Genomic DNA, 15269 nt, shown 5'->3' with positions numbered 1-15269 from the left:
AAAGCCTACAATTATATTATATGGCCTCCCATCTATAAAATAATATATTAAAATTTAAATATTTTAATTTTTTTTTAAAAACATATGATAATATTATATGTCCTCCCACCTCGAAAGCTTCCACAAGTCCTATGCCCACCATCAATATTACCCAAGACCTTCCTTTTACATATTCTACATAGTGTCCAATATGTAAGGATGAATTTGAAGTGGGCACCAAAGTAAGGTAGATGCCCTATAAACACATGTACCATTATGTTTTCATTATTTCATGGCTTGAACAGCATAATCATTGTCCAGATTGTCGATATGAGATGCCCAGAGATGACCTGGAGTATTAGTAAGCTTGCTCCTATGGTAAAAGCTCCCATTGGGTTCAGAATTCTAGCGACACATCAGATGGGCCAGGTGGAAATCTTGATGGGTTTTCTTCATGGGGTATTTTGGGAAAATCAAATAACAATAGTAATAATGAACCTTTCGTGCCTGAAATGAGCTGTCGAAATATCATGGTTGGTACTAGTAGTATTGCTCCAAATCAGCGAGAAGATTATGGTGGTGTTGTTGTTATTATATTGCCTATCCATGAAGAAGCTAATTTCAATGGTAATGGTAGTGGTAGAGGGACAAGTAGGGACTTCGAGGTCTCCCTTGTGGTGCCATTCAGGGCTTCCTTTTCAACAACTTGTAGGGCCATTCAGTGCTTCCTTTTCAACAACTCAGCAAGCTCAAGTTGAAACAAGCTCCGGTCCTGCAAACAATGGAAAGACTATTTCTAACAGACCAAACTAGGGAATTGATGTTCAGGGGAACAACTTAGCTACTGTGAGGGTAGAGGATGATGGTGATACTCTTATGTCTAAAGCAAGAGGGGGAGAATTGGAATGATGGTTTGTAACTTATATCACACAACTACGGCTAGCTAGAGTTCATCTTTTGTAAAGGTATGATTTTCAAGTCATTCAACAATTCCATGTAAAGCATGAATTAAATAATAGTTCAAATATTTTCATGTTCCCACACTGAAAGGTTATTTATATCTTGAGCAATTTTATTAATCATCTTAGTTTTCATTAATTTGGAATACTATTAGTACATTGAATAGGTTGCAATGACGATCAACATATCAAGTTATTTTCCAATGAATGATGCTAATTCTCTATTGTTAAGCGATTTTAAGGTAAATTTTAAGAAAATTTTACATGTCATCAGATCAATGCATCTTTCTTTGCAAAAGTTTTGAATCACAGAGAATTACAATCAAAACAACATATTGTTCTAAATGTGGTAATACAATTTAGTCATGAGAAATGACAATAGCAAATGATAGCTACAGAATTGTGATAATTCTTTGATTTCAGTTCAGAATCTAGTCTTGTTAAACTTTCCAATATCATAAATTGAATTTAAGCACCTCTACTACATAGATGATCCCATGCAAAAATTATAAGCATGAAAGTTTTCCCTGCCTCCTTTAGAAGTTGTTGTTTTGTTCAATGGAATGAACTCTACTTCTTTCAACCTGGTTCAATCATCTCTATAATTCTTTTATGGAATTGAATTACTTTCTTAAGACTATCTTTCAATATCAATTAGAAAAAAGTAAAATATATATTTTATGGGAATGTAGTAAGATGGAATCTCATCATATGAACCGTTGAACTCCAAGCCTTTAACATAAATATCTATTCAAGTAAGAATTCTTCTACAAAATTTAGTTTCTAAGGACTCACTTAAAATTATAATGCGTGTATGAAAGATCTTATATGGAACTACACTTCAACACAACTTGTGGTGTTTGTGGAAGTCAAACTTTCAAGTACCCTCATACTAACCTCAACTCCAATAGAACACAATCCTTTACCCTCATGTATGATTAGATACTAAATGGTCTATTATACTCCGAAACATTCTTAGTTGTTGTTAAATGATGGGTTTCTATTTCCTCTTGTTAAATTCTACACCAGTTTAAAAGGGGCATCTTCCCTCATAATTCTTATCTCTCGGAGAACACATTTAGAGGTACACGGATTCTCCAACGGAATATAAGGCATGCAATGACAAATGCATTCAAGAGATCGAGCATCCTTCCATAGTATAGCCATCTCTTTTGTAAGGGTTTAGTTGTTGACTATTTTTTTCTCTGTTATCGCTTCCCAATCATTTTTACTTTATTTTAGATAGGCATTCCTAGACATTTGAAAGCTCCCCAAGCCTTCTTTAAATGGATCTCCTAGATTTTCAAGGTTCTCTCCTAGAAATGGACATGATTTCAGGCATAGATAGGGGCATTTTTTATCATTCAACTCCATCTTTTATAAGGACAATGTTTAGCCTTTGTTTTCATATTTTCTCCAAGGAGAATTGTGCCATTAGAAAAGAGTTGATGAGAGATGTACTTGATCTCGAAAGTGTGGAAACTCTTAAGTTCTGTAAAGTTCTGTGAGTCTCCTTTAGAGGGTTGTAGTTGGAGTCTCCACTAGCTGGTTGCACCTAAGGATCAAAATGCCAAATCTCATTCAAAGATCTTTTGTATTTAGAAACAATGATTCTTATTGAATTATGAGATTTTTTTCTAAATTTTTCATTTGCTGAGAAAATTGATCAATAAATAATCACCTAGCATAAAGAACTAACATGATTTTCCACTCGTCTTTCTTATTCTAGTTCCTTTATAGGTTATTTTTGCACAATCAGGGATCAAACTATTTCTTGATCTGCTAACTTTATCTCCCAAAATTATATTATAGAAATAAGTTATTTTGAATCTGTCAGATTGGAGACCAAAGAAAATCTATGTCAAAGAGCTAAGGATGAAACTGAGAAAGTTGAGCATGCCTAGGAAATTGTTTTTATCAATAGAATCCAAATCAAGTTAAGTGAAGTGCTTGTAGGGTACATAATACCCTGCATGAATGTGTTATGTATTATTTTGATTGATTGATTTTTATTATAGTTTGCTATGCTTTAATTAGTTTTGTCTCTATATAAAACTAACCTTTGGTAACAAAGCAGAGTTAAATTGGTGTTGAGTTCAATTGAAAGGATTGAACTTGTAAATTTGTGTGTAAATGGCATCATCCCTTATCCATGTTGTTTCAAATGCTTTGACAAAAAACTTTCAGGTGTAAAAAACTACAGTATGTGGGCATACACCATGATGTTGGAAAATGTAACTAGGTTCGGTCTTCATTTAATGTATTTGAGTCATCACGTAATGTACCTGTCAAAGGAGTAAAGAAAATATTTATTAATATTATTAGTGACTTATTAAAGTCGAGCAGTCATGCGCTCAGGTGGAAAGCCGAGTAATGGTTGTGCTTCTCAAGAAGCAAATCACATGGGAACAGATAGAATCAGACTTGAGATTCGAGGTATCAAGGTGCATTGGGTCCATTTGCAGTGGACTAAATAAATAATTTCGATGCATATCATTTTGCTAGAGTCATGATGATGCCTGTCACCAGCAGGCAGATGCTATTGGATTGCATGCTCTAAGCAGCAGTAAGGGAGGAGGAAGGGAGGAATTGGGTGGGATACAAATAATGTTAATTTTAGGCAACAATGGTATGTTCTATGCTTTAGAGAAATTTTACTTCAATTTCTCTATTAGCCCAGTATCAATATTTAGATTAGCAATCATATCAACATGATAGTAAAATGCAGATAGAACATAAACATAAACAATAGAAGACAAGCCAAGACAAGAGGACACAAGATGTGACACCAGACAGGGACAAACTCCAATGTGGGGAAACCCTTGATCAAATGTTCTTTTAGTCTTCAATAGTTTAGCAAAAAGTGATAGTACAATTTACAAATCCAATAATTTATAATCGCAACAAAAGAGCCCTAACCATAAAAATCAACACTAGTCAACAGGGCAGATTTGACCCTCAGTAAATCAGTCAACTTCAGTCAATGCTAGCATCAAAAAAGAAAGATAAAATATCCCTCAAAATAGTCAAATTTAACCCAGTCAAATTCTGGTCAAATAACCCACCTACGGTCAGCCCTAGCTACAGTTAAGGTTGGTCAACAATCAACATTTAGCCACGATTTCTGTGCCCATAAATGCGGCCTACCTAAACAGAGATAGCCCTCACAAAAACACAAACAAAGGAGGTCAACGCATGCTATTCAAAACTTGGTCAAAATATCTAGAAATTAAGTCTCCGGAAATTTCACCCTCTTCAAATTTCGCTCTCCTGAAATTTCGCGCTCCTTAAATTTTGGCCTCCTAAAATTTCACTCTCCTGAAATTCTGGCTTCCTAAAATTTTAGACGTGTTGAGAGAGAGAGATGCCTAGAAATCCATACCCAATAAATGAGGAGAGAGAGATAAGTGTGAAGATGAGTGTGTCCAAATGAGGCTAGGTCACCTTCTATTTATATGCAACGTTGAGGATGAATAAACGTGACCATTGGGCTTCTCAGCCTACGTAACTTTGTTGGCCGATCTTGACAATTTGACCATAATCAAAATAAATTCCTAAATTCATTTGTACATGTCAGAATTAGATGATCTTTAGATCAATCATACACTTGTCAGAGAGAGGAACCCAAGAAAAATATCAGCTTTCATAAATAAGATGACCCATGTGGAGTTTGTCCTTAGTTGCAAATTTTAACAGATAAGGATGTCATCTAGAAGAGAAGGGCATAGTTATTAGTGTCATCAGTGCCAAAGGAGTATCAGAATTGATGTGTGGGAGGAGGACCTCATTTTCCCCCATTGAAATGAAGGCTTTGTCAACAAAATAGAGAGACCAACACCAGATGCTAGGTACCACCCATATACACCTGGGGGAGGGCAGGGGTAGGAGTTAAGTGAGCAAAAGCATGAATTCACTTATCTAGAAGGAAAACAATGAAATTCTAATCCCAAACAAAACAGAGCATTGAGATGATGATTTCTATTTTAAACCCGTGGGATAAAGCATAAGATGAAATGTAGATGGTTGCTAATTAGGTCTAATAATCAAATATAAAATAAAACAAAAGAAAAATAGAGGCACTACCACAACACAATAATCCCATAAAAATAGTTGCAACTGCATATATTTATGCAAATATCAAGTACAATAGTTCAAGAGCATGTGTTTCCAATATCCAACCTTTGATTAAATTACATTCAGCCAAATATAGGAGATGAGGTCGAATTTCTCCTAAGGAGGTCGAATTCCTCCTAAGGAGGTCAAATTTCACTCTAAAAAGCCAAATACATGCATCTATCCTATCTTTTCCAAATCCTATGGGAGTTAGAACAACTTCCCTTTTTGCTAAACTACCTAAGCTTATCTACCAACGCATTAATTACAAGATTCTTTACTATAGTATCCACTAACAAACCCATTTCCATCATAATAACTCATAATGAAACCATTTACATCAACTCCCTCTTAAGTTGTACTTTGTTGCACACAACTCTGATTCACTGACTTCCAAAGTAACTCAGACTCGCTCTAATTCAATGTTGAATTTCCATGGTCTTGGGTCTAGGTTAGAGTCTTAAAATTACTAATGATACCAAACCAAGAACCTCAACCATAACTACTTTTCACAGTGGAAAACCTGAAGCAGTAAATCATATATGCACGAGTATACACACTTTCTAACAAAATATTGTACAATAATTTACAACCCAATCAACGTTATATTAAAATAATTTTTAGTAATATAATAGTCTATGCTATACAAGATACAATGACAATCTTCACTCCAGATTCTATGTCATATATTGTCCTGTCTGTCATTCGCACCCATATTGCTCACTAGTTGCCACTTAGTCCTTCAGAGGACAACACATCAAGAGTTCAGGAGGGCTGCCACCTAATGCTTCTACAAGTCACTTCTGCTACATGTACACATGTTGATCCAATCTACTCCCTAGGCTGGCCAATTCTCGAGCTCCAATCTGCCAGGCTAGCAATCACTTTTGTCCATTAAATTGTTGCACTTTCGGCATGAATATTCACCCAACCTTTAAATATTCTTCGTCACTTCAAGATAGCTTGTCAAGGGCTACTTTGGGTATCCAACATGCTACCCTCCACCTAACCAATGACATCTAATACAATAACTACAAGATCTACACCTAGTTGGAGTTTCTTCTCACCAAAGACAACTCGAACACTTGGATCCCATGGGTTGCTCAACAAATTGATCCAAAATAGGTCTAATACTTGACATAAAACATGAGATAACTACTGCTCCAAGTTTGTTGTACTGTTGTCCCTGGTTAGGCCATGTGCATGCCACAACAACCGTCAAATACCAACTCAAACAACCTCACTTTTTCTATAGCCTAGGCAAGGAAGGTTCCTCCTTTCATGTGTTTTTGTTCTGGGCACTTCGTAGCCCATAACACCTACACACTACCCTTTTTTGTAGTGGCTAGGCTTGCGGCCTACCGCAGACCTATGCTGCCACCTACAACCAATCCAAAACAACCATACCTTGCCTCTTTTATGCCTCAATGAGCCCTTGAAACAATTTTTCTTTACATCATCCTTTCAGTAAGGTACTTAGCCTTCTCTTGAGCATACAGATCCCTGAACTAGGCTTGAAGGAGCCCTCTCCTCTTTCATTGGTATACCTCCCTTGCTATGACCCCAGAATAGAAAATACTCTCCTCCACGGAGATCTTTTCCTCTTGTGTGTGTTGCACAAATGGATGCTCAAATGCCTCCTCCTCACCTATTATTTATACACATAAGAGGGCTCCTCCAAAATGTCATCTAAGGGTTGTCCAGCTGTCATGAAGGCTTACTAAGCTTAAGCCAACCTTGACTCTTATGGTGTCAACCCAACAATTAACTTCAAAAATTCATATCTCACTAAGGACAACTCAAAATTTGATGATTCTCGAAGTGTTGGATTCTCCTTTCCACTCTCTATCATATCATGCCATCACATGTCCAAAGTGCTCCATGGAAATACCCCAAACACAATTGGTGCAAAACTCCAAGCTTGGGTTCGAAGCCTACAAGTGACTCTTATAGCACTTTTCCCTCCAAACTGTGAACCCTAGGGCTTGGAGTACGTCCCAAGCTACACAAAATCAACAAACATTACTATCAACCTCATAATAGAATATTTTATACCTCCAATCTTCCCTAAGGCTTCAAGCACATGATGCACAAATCAAACAAATATCATAAAAATGTAGTAGTGATATCTTTCTTCAGTCCATGGTTAACCATATCACAATATGTGGACACAAGCCTCTTGAAGAGAACTCACTCTCTTCCAAAAATAGGAAGAATAATACAATGGAGCTCTCCAAGAGAGGGTGTGCAACTAAAATTAGGCATGATGATAAAGTCAACATGCAAAATGTCCACATAGAATTCACCACTCAAAAATGGATGCATGCAAAATATATTAAAATAATGTTCAACCTAGGGGGATGTGTACAAAGGTACATCTACGAAATCTTACAAAGTGCACCCTCCAAGGTGCATGAGAGATAAAACAATAAAATATTTCTCCTAGGACAATTTCAACCTCCAAAAGCAAGTGGTCTAGGAAGTGAATGTAACCAATCCACGTGCGAATTCCAGGTTAACCAACTCCATGTATGAATGTGCAAGGTGCCAAGTAGATGGAGTGCTCCACAAGGGATGTAGTAGTCAAACCCCAAAATAGAAAATGGAATATCTCCAACAAGACAAATCCAAGGCGATAAGGGAAAGTTAGGGTTTTGAGTCTTGACCATGCTAAAACTCCAATGAAATAATACAATATATATCTCCAGCATTTCCACAGTTGTATCCTAAAAGAATATGCTCAAATATAGTAAGATGAAGTGAATGCCTGCAATGTTCCACATGTAGCTCTTCAAGATGCCACATGCCTCTGAATAATGTCTTCCATAACCACATTTCAAATAAAATTATATATGTGTCGGGCCAAAGAGGTAGTGAAGCTCTCCAGCGAATTTCAAAATATTACAAGTGTAGCTGAAATATCCATGCAATAAGATGAGAGAGAACCCATGTGAGGTGCACCCTAGAGAGCTATGCCATGTAACTACCTCAACCTCCCAACAAGTAATAAAATATCTTCCCGTGAAGTGTGCCCTAGGTAGAAGTGTCAAGGTGGTTAAAACTCATTATTGTCCATGTCAAAACTATGTTGTTTCCAATACCATCAATTGATTTCCCAAAACTATGTGCACAAGAGAGAGTGCACCCTAAGAGGATTTGTGAACTGCCCCAACAATAAAATGATCAAGTAATCCTTGGAATTTTTTTCCCAATTGAGAGTGCTCAATAATAAAAATTCAAATAAATGCCAAATAACCCCTCCAACTGTGAACAACTACTGAGCAAGTAGGGTGTTGAAGCCAATAACATCAAAGGTAATCCAATGAATTAATTTAACAACTAAATAGTTAAATCAACTTTAGCATGTGTGCACAAAGGTTAATGTTCTAATAAAACCATAGATCAACCTCCAAATAATCATCAACTGATTAAATCAAGATGAACATGTGTTCCTATGCGCAGGTGTGTATTTCAACAAATATTGTGCCATGGAAAAATGATGTATCTCCTGGAAAAGACCACCATGATAACAACAGAATGACAAAATGGAAGCTCCTTCTAGGTTGGAACCTAGGATTATTTCATGGCCTCACTGTTAGAAATAAGTTCATTTAGTGTCATCTATTTTTACTCAATTTGACAATAATTATAAGGCATGTTGTGGCTACTATATGCTTTATAATCTTTGCATTTTCTAGCCCTGAATTAATATTTTAACTTCCTTTTCATCCAAGTATTTTTTTTCTTCTAATGGTTCATGTTTGGTATTTACTAGTTATTTCTAAGTCAGAATTTGTGCATGATGGAATCAATGATAGAAATGACAACAAGTGTTGTTTCTTTATTAAATGTATGTTGCAAAATAATGATTTTTTTTTATAAGTTATCTTTCAATTGTTTATCCACATTTCTGTTTTCTAATCTAGGATTTTCCTTCATCATGACAGACAGAAGTGAAAAAAATGATTTATGATCACAAGCAGTTAAGAAAGTTGATTTATATAAGCACACAATTGGATACTGTAAAGCATGTTATTTACATGGAAGATGAGGGCATTACATCTGAGCCATCTCTGTTTGGAGGGAGCAGCAGCTGGATAGTGTTATCTATGTCGAGGGTTGAACATTTGGGTTGGGAGAAACCTATTGATGTAGATTTGCTAGTTGTTGCTAACACTACAGTTATTATGTAGACAAGTGGCAATAACGGGATGCCCATGGTTGGTACAAATACTTTGGTTCAAATTTATATGAAGGAGGTGGTAGTAAGAAGGTGGAGAATGAAAAACACTTTCTTTTAGAATTTCCTGTGTATATTATATACCCACATTAGATGTCAATTTAAAAATATTCCCTACAATACTGACCTTCCTAACCTTTTAGATCATCAAAACTATAGACATATGGGAAATCTTATCTTTAATATTTTCGAGCATATAGATATGGTTCTAAAACAAACTAAGTAATTCCTTCCCTTTTTTCATCTTTTTCCTTAAAGGCTGATAGACCAAAGTTGGTCTCAATGGATGTAGAGCCAAAAAATTAATATAATGATGTGGAATTTTAGTCATTCTCCCCTTAAAGGAAGTAAGGAAATCAAAGAAAAGGTGAGATTAATATAGTATTAAATGGAAAGTTTCAAAACATAACAAAGTTTAGAGTTTATGGATGCTGACATATTGCTATAAAATGATTGTATATATAAAAATGTATTTTAATTTTGAAACTTCTTTACATTAGAGTGTGCATCAAGCACATACAATTAATCTAGTTTTTCACCCTTGCAAACAAGGCATATTCTTTGAATATGCACTGTTGAACTCACAAAAAAATTACTTTCATGATTTCACATATTTCATGGAAAGTGTCAATCGTTGGAGTATTTTGGTCCTCTAGTTTTCTTTATATTGATCATAATGTGGTGGTTTATTTTTTTGTTGTTTTAAATTATTTACATTGAAATTATTATCCCAATCCTTTCAAGTTTTGGAAGATGAAATGGCAAACCTGAGGAACTAGAGTTTGAAGCTACCATTGATGGTTTATAAAAACACAACCATCTTTAGAGACATCTTCTTTAATTACAAGTTGCAGTTGTAAAAAAACTTACTAGAAAGTGGTGACTTTTGGCTAAATCTAGCATATCATGTAAACCGTCCAATAATGTTATGTGAATTATATGCAATTATAGAAACAGTTCAACAATCTAACCCATGTATCTAAGCGACACTGACTACCCAATGTTCAACTTCCAAATCTACCCAAAAAACTCAAACAATGAAATTGAGGTGATAAATCCTCACATTACATTATCCAAATGAGACAAGGCCTTCACATCAAGAATACAAGGGTTTCCTACAATAGAAATCTATAGATAAAAACATTACTATCAGCCTCACAATAGAAGATTTTATACCTCCAATCTTCTCTAAGGCTTCAAGCATATGATGTAAAAATGGAGTCCAAGGGGAAAGATTCTCAGTCCCCCAAAATCATGAATATGTTAGGCAATGAGTGATGTTATTCCTACAAGGTTTAGGTTGTCTCTCCCCATGGAGCCATGAACTTGTTTTTTTTCTCTAGATTTTATGAATTCTATGAGGATTTAATCATCTTTTCCTTCATTTTTGGAACAAGTTTCCTTGACTTCTATCAATTCATGCCCATTGGATGATGTGTTTGAGTATTTACAATTTCTTTTTTACCAGATATGGATTTCTCCAAAATTTATTAGGGTTTGAACCATAGTTTCTTCTTGGGTCATGGTCTGGAGTTCTTTTTCTCCATTTTAGGTTAAGAATTCCATTGTATTTAAACATTTCTCATCTACTTTCGTATTGTGGGTTATGAATCTAAGTGCTTTCGTGGTCATTGCTAATATGTTTTTTTTCTTGGCTGCCATTTACTTTGAGGATTTTAGACATGGAATGATATATTACTCCGGTTGTGTCATTGTGTCATTGCAGACTTGTTATATATCCTCCTTTCACTTAGTACCATTGGAAGCATTAGGGCTGGAGGAGTGACCTATGGGTAATACAAGTATGAGAATATGGACAGAGGTATGTACTGGCCAAGAGAAAAATTGAGAATTTCGTTCACTAGAGTTGGTGGGTTCATTTCCTTATGTATTGCCTCAAGATCGAAATATGAAGGGTACTACATTGTTGCCTCTGGTTGGAAGAAGAATGAGCACTTGACTGAGGATATGTTCTACAATGCATTCCATCTTGTGGATCTAAGAGTTATGGACAATTTCTTGGTTGTTACCAAAGGAGTTGGCCATGTTTTCAACTTGGCTGCAGACATGGGTGGCATGGAATTCATTCAGTCTAATCACTTTATTATTATTTAAAACAACACGATGATCATCTTCAACATCCTTGAAGCTACATGAATCAATGGTGTTAAAAGATGATACCATGTTTTGTTTCTGCAATTTGGATTTCATTGTTTTCCATTTTGCTTTGCCAAACTAGATCCATTTTGACCCTATTCTATCAAGTTCCAAACAAAGTATCATGAGGGATAGCTTTCTAGAGCTGCAAATCTATTCTAGAGTAAAAAAATTTCGGAAAATGTTTGCACTTCAAGGGATTTAACCCTCTTAATGCTTGATAGTTTTGAAATTAAAATGGATTTATGCTAGTTTATACAAGTACTATCTATAACTTTTTATTATTGAAAATTGAAATTCCCTTGTTATAAATCATGCATATAATATTTGAGTCCCATAGAACATAGAATTATTTACAAAAAAAGACATTTTACTCTCATGATCAGAACATGAGTCCCACAAAACATAAAATTATTTGCCAAAAAACATAACCATTTTACTCTCATGGTCACAGCCTGCTCAATTGCTCGACATAGCATATCTCTTCATAAGTTATTTGTGGCTCTGCAAGTTTTTCTATGCTTCTAGTGCATGCATTTATCCCGAATTCAAACAATTGGAGACCAAAGTGAGCTTGAAGGATTCTGATGCTTGGCCAGCTAAGGTATGTAGCCATATGTTGCTTTAAAACTCTAGTAATGCTATTCAGTGCTATCTCAGATTCTCACATAACATTTTGGTCACAAGGCAAAGCAATATCTGAGTACTGAAATGTGTTTAGGAAAGGCTTGGATGTTTGATGAGAAGAATTTATCTGTGATGCTATATGGTAGTCCAAATTGATTTCATGGTTACTTCAAACTATCAGAATTAACTAAATATTTAGAAAGTTACTGTAAGAGCACACATATGAAGTAGGACACTTTGATTTGTTAGTGGTACACTCTAGATATATTGGTGGCTTCTGCTGGTTGGAGAAGTGATGTAATTCCATAGAACTTAGTTTATCATTGTAACTAATTTTTTAGTTATTAACCTTTGATTATTATCGTACAATTGTTACATCCATATTGGTTCCCCAGCTAGAAGAGTTTCCTTATGCAATCTTAAGTTGTTATAGCTCATTCTCACTTGAACTGTTTACTAACTAAGGCTCTTGCTACCTTTTATAGGAAGACAATCACATCTACTGATAGGTTTGAAATTTGGGGGGATGACAAGCAAACACAATCCTTTAAATTCATTAATGCATGTGTGGAAGATGTACTAAGGTACCCAATCTTGAAATGGCTTTTCAAATTCAGTTTTGGACCTAATTCTTTCAACTTGTTTATTCGTATTCATGTTATTGCTTCTTACAAATCTTGATTTCGATATTCCAAGTTGACTAAATCAGACATTAGAGACCTAGTGGATATTCACAGTGATGTAATGGTCAACATGAATGATATGGTTCAAATGGTGTCAATATTTGAGAATAAAAAGTTGTTGATACATCACATTCCTGGTCCAAAGGGTGTACGTGTTCAAAATTCTGGATATACATTAATTAAGGAAAAGTTAGGCTGGGTGCCAACCATGAATTTGAAGGTAAGGTTATAGGTATTATATTTTCATATTGTTAAACTACATGCAATTCAATGGCCCTTATGCATTGATGGATAACGGAGTCACATTTTTTTACTTTTGGTTTTGTTGTGATGGCTTGAGAATTACTTATTTCTAGATCAAAGGACAAATTAAGAAGAAAAAGGCTCAGGGAATTGATCTCTCCATATATGGGTCTTCCAACGTGGTTGGCACTCAAGCCCCTATTCAACTTGGTTCTCTTCTTGCTACTGACGGAAAGGAATGAAGGTCAATCTCTGGTTAAGGGGATAAATAATAAATCAGTTTTCTATAGGTGTGCAAGATGGTTTATAGTTGTAGTAGATAAACAAAAAATGTCTTCTATTATCCATTTTCTCTTTGGTTTAATAAGTTCATTTATATGGTTTTTTCATGTGATCTGAATCATTGTGAGAGGGAGGAAACTTATTTTATGGAAAAGAGCGTGGAGCTAAAAGATCCTCAAAACCTAGACTAATGCAACTAAAAGATAGTTAAGAATTATCGGTTGCCACCTTTGTTATTATATACCATATGTATTTTTTTGCAAGCACTCAAAGCAATGTTTGGTCACTCTTAAAGAATTAATATCACCCTTGAACCATTTGTGTGTAACTCTTGGTATACATAAAACCATGCAGTGTGTTTGGAGGTTATAAATATATTAGAAAATCCTCTCTTCTCTTTCTCGAGTTTGGAGTTTTATTTTGAAAATATCTTGTAGTGTATATGTGAAGTTTAAGAGTTTTTCATTTCAAACAGAATTATGATAGTTTTAAAGTTTAACATTTAGAGATGACATTGATTGATATTGACTCAATGATAGTATTTAGGTAGGTCTATTGAGATATTATTATTACAAACTTTGTAGAAGACAATTTATGTATTCTTATGATCCATCAATCTTGCACTGAAGAGTGATGTATTTTTCAAATAATTGACGCGGTTGATACATTCTGAATTGTAATTTTTATTAAATTTGTTACTCACGATAGTACATTTATGTTTCTTAGATTATAAGCTTGGGAGACTGATTGAAGCTATAATGCAAGCCTAAAGGAATGCCTTGCACCCTATACCAAAAAATTTTGATTTGGAAAATATGTCTGACCAACATAATGTGGATATGGAATCACAAATTTATCCTGGTGAATGACCGAATATCACGGATGTTGTAATTTTTCCTAATTATCAATATGTAAGGAGCAATGTAAGCTGTATTTTCAGAAACATAGGAATTCAATCATGTGGTCGTAGTTATTTTTCTAATGGTTGGGCCACTGGAAATGTAACAAATTATATTTCAGCTGATCAAGGATGCACTTCTGAAGGTAAAATGGTTATTGGCTAGAATCCAATTTCAAATGTGTAGTCAACTTCAAGGCTTGAAAGGCAAGTGGTGGACTCACATTTCCTTCATTCTAAAAGTGTGTTTGTGGATGCCCTCAATAACCAAGTCATGAATGATTGTCTACATCTCTATTCAAGATGTAACTATGGAACTACTTCTGATGGTAATAATTATAACTTCAGCACCAATCAGACAACAGTTCCAAATGAAGGGAAACCATTCATGGATTTAAGTTGTTGTCCTCACCCAACTCAATTTCCTAGATCAAAATCTAAACAAGTGACCTTTTCTTGTAGTAGCGTGGCTGGATGTATGCTAGAGAACAATAATGGATGTGCCAATAATCCTGTGGATGGTAGACAAGCATCCTCTAAAAGAAATACTGTGAAAAGAATTTTAGGTCCATCATATTTAGATGTCCTCCCATGTTCTTAACAATGGGATGATAGCCACCTCTACCTTACAGCTCCTGGATGACACACCATCAGTAGCAACCTAGATATTCTTGTTACCACTGCAACAATTGGTACTGTTAGGCCTACAGAAGAAATAGTCATACCCAGGGCTAGTGCAGGTGATGTGGGTCCAGATTTCAGAGGTTTATCTATGGCTGGGCTATTAGAAGCTCCCCAGAGAGTTGTTCAAGCAAGACACAACCCTCCACATAAACATGAAAGATGTTTACCTCAAATATGGCTATTCGGAAGTGTTGAAAGGTATATACCTTCCTTGGAACCAAATTCTTCACATTCCACAAGATGGTTTTTAGGTGACCAATCTATAGACATAGGTCCAATAGGTGTAGGCACTAGTGCCCAACTGCGCTAGCCCAATATGTTTCATGTGTCAACTAATATACAGAGGAGTTTGAATTTAGTTGGATGGAATGAAACTTATTCTATGCCTAGTCTGGGCAATGCTT

At 35.3% G+C, this 15269-nt stretch overlaps 1 pseudogene; it reads left to right on the top strand.

The window, feature by feature from the left end:
• Nucleotides 1–13243, top strand: part of LOC149201848 (GDP-mannose 3,5-epimerase 1-like) — a 132189-nt pseudogene extending 118946 nt beyond the window's left edge.
• The last annotated feature ends 2026 nt before the right edge of the window (nucleotides 13244–15269 follow it).

This window comes from Pinus tabuliformis, chromosome 2_1, assembly GCF_031772625.1.
Source record: "Pinus tabuliformis cultivar Carrire ecotype Pingquan chromosome 2_1, CPIR1, whole genome shotgun sequence".
NCBI lineage: Eukaryota > Viridiplantae > Streptophyta > Pinopsida > Pinales > Pinaceae > Pinus > Pinus tabuliformis.
This window is presented reverse-complemented; position numbering and strand designations above follow the sequence as displayed.